Source organism: Myotis lucifugus, unplaced genomic scaffold (genome assembly GCF_000147115.1).
Source record: "Myotis lucifugus unplaced genomic scaffold, Myoluc2.0 scaffold_599, whole genome shotgun sequence".
Classification (NCBI taxonomy): Eukaryota; Metazoa; Chordata; class Mammalia; order Chiroptera; family Vespertilionidae; genus Myotis; species Myotis lucifugus.
Window position 1 is genome coordinate 226,902 of NW_005871647.1, and position 2,620 is coordinate 229,521.

Consider the following 2,620-nt stretch of genomic DNA (forward strand, 5'->3'; position numbering starts at 1 on the left):
CTGCATCCGGCAAGGTGCAAAAGACCGAGAAATAAATCTGCTCATTTAAACATTTGTTTTTATGAACCACGTGAGTCATGTGCTCCTTTAATTTTTAGTTGGGTCCCATTAAACAAATGATCCATAAAGTGATTTAATACCCTTGAGCCTGTTACGCAGAACTGAGAGGCCCAGGAGCGTTTTTAATGAGGATTACACAGGAAGAGCCGTACAAAGGGGGGGGGGGGGGGTGCTATTCATCTTCCCCAGACAACCATCTTATTTTTCAACTATCGAAGAACTCTGTGTCCTCATGATTCCATTTGCTCCAGTGACTGCTTCCCTCCATGCAAGTCTTCAGGCAACAGAAATGCACAAAACAGGACCAGCCACGGAAGGGGTCAGAAGGACCGTCCAGTTATGTCCACGTGGCATGGATGTGGGACCCGGAGCCGGAGGGGAGGGATGCACAGGGATGGCACCCCAGCTCGGCAGCTGAGCCAGACCTGATGCCTGCTCCTGAGCCAGAGCACCGCAGGGCAACGGATCCATGCATGTGCACATGCGTGTAGACATGTACGATTCTGGTATCTTTACATGTCAAACGCAAATTAAATTTTTCTTAATGCAACAAGTCATGACTGTCAACAGTACCAGGAGGAAACAATCGAGCCACCGAGGCAGGCCGCTCTTTCCTTTCTGAACGTGTGTCACACAACTGCCCCGCCCTGTGTCGCTATTCCTGTCGACAAGTGGCACCGCCACACGTGTTCTGGTCAGAAGATCCTCTCGGGCGAGTGCTGAAATGGACAGAGACAAGGGGACCTGCCTTCCAGCTCTGAGGTACCAGGGCCATGGGATTTTAACTGCGAGGCCGCAGAGCAATGAAAAGTGCCCCAACCGCCAGGAGAAGAAAGAAGCTATGACAAGTCTACGAGCACATGAACACAACACTACGTGCTTCATTTACATTTACTTTACGGACGTGTTATTTATTCACAAACTTACATTTTATCTTGCTGCATATGGCATTTGGAGTGAATTCAGTTTTCCGAATGCATTTCTCCTATGGCGGGTGTGAAACAGTGTCAGAGTAGGTGATGGATTTGTAACAAGACAACCCCTTAATCAGCACCAAGGCCGCGGACAGCTCCCTGCCTGGGCTCCTCACAGAGGAACTAGTTACTTAACTCCTGGGCCCTTATCTGTAAATTAAGAGAATTACTCTTTTCTAATTCTACGGGGTGTTTTTTAAGTGGATGGCTCTGAAGCCCTGTCAGAGGAATTAAACTTGCTAACAAAGAGTCCTAGGCATACGGTAGGTGCCCAACGAATAATAATGGAACTGAAATGGCTATAATTAAGAAACCGAAATGGACTTCACCCTCCTGAATTCAATAAACCATTTCTAAAAGGCTGCATTGTTTTAACAAATGGTCTTTTCAAACACACCTATAATGAGAGATGTAGAGTGATAGGTAGAATGAGGGATGAGAAAGGTGCAGCAATTTCCAGATAAAGATTAAAATGTTCCCCGGGCGTGAAGAGACGGACGAGGGGAAAATGCAGGTCCCAGCCCCCCATTATTTAACATAACCAGCTCTGGGGCTCGCGGCTGGTGATGCCCATTAGTCGTCGTCAGCACAACTGTCCAGAGGACCCAGCGTGATGTACGCGAGGTCCCTCGAGTGATTGCACACCCGGTGGTCCCAACCCCCCTTTCTCTTTCGGCACAACATCCATCAGGTCAACAAAACTACTACAGAGCAGTTCTGTGCTTCCGTTTCCTGTCAATAAAGAGACAGACCCCTCCATTTCCCACAGCGGAGAAGCGGAAGAGATTTTATGTTGATTGTTTATGGATCAAAGCATTAAACTCTATTTTGTTATCGGTCCCTATTAAGCACAGCTTTTCTTTCCACCATGTGAAGCACAGGGATTTGAGGAACAGGGTCATTTGGGGAGAGATAAATTCCCTACCTGGGATCTAATCGCCATGAAAGTAGCCTGGCGCTCTGGCTTCAATATTTCCTAACAGGAGTCCCCTCAGGGGCCGAGGCCTCTGCCCTCGGGTCTCGAAGGGCAGCTGTAACTAATGGCCCCGCCATTAAGAAGGAGGGTTTCCCTCGGCTTCAGAGCGGAAGAATCATTCACCTTGAAACGAAGAATGAGGACAGTAATTTAAGCTCCTTATGCCGGCAGCTTTAAGAAGCTCTGTATTGTTCAGAAATGGGACCCGAATGAAGTTTTATGACAAGCCCTCTGTAAAGGTGCCTGTTTGCTGGATTGAAGAAAAGTCTCAAGAGGATGGCCAGGGAGAGAGGGGATGGCCAGGGAGCGAGGGGATGGCCAGGGAGCGAGGGGATGGCAGGGAACATGGGGATGGCCAAGGAGAGAGGGGATGGCCAGGGAGAGAGGGGATGGCCAGGGAGCGAGGGGATGGCCAGGGAGAGAGGGGATGGCCAGGGAGCGAGGGGAATGACACGGTTCTACTCCTAGATTCCAACCATCTGAGAGAAAAACCCAGAAAACAAAAGGTGCCCATGAACAGTGAGCTTCCAGCAAAGGAATCCACCACGAGTATTAAACTGCTGTCAAGACCACAGAGCTACTGTCTTCCATTAAATCTTCAAATCTTCCC

The 2,620-nt window shown here is 49.0% G+C and overlaps 2 protein-coding genes across 2 annotated transcripts in view; one reads left to right on the top strand and one right to left on the bottom strand.

Moving 5' to 3' along the window:
* FAM196A (family with sequence similarity 196 member A) overlaps positions 1-2,620 on the top strand; it is a 52,829-nt gene that overhangs the window by 49,591 nt on the left and 618 nt on the right. The gene's annotated exons all lie outside the window — the stretch shown is intronic.
* The window catches only part of LOC102416933 (dedicator of cytokinesis protein 1), a 110,922-nt gene that overhangs the window by 5,263 nt on the left and 103,039 nt on the right, over positions 1-2,620 (bottom strand). The gene's annotated exons all lie outside the window — the stretch shown is intronic.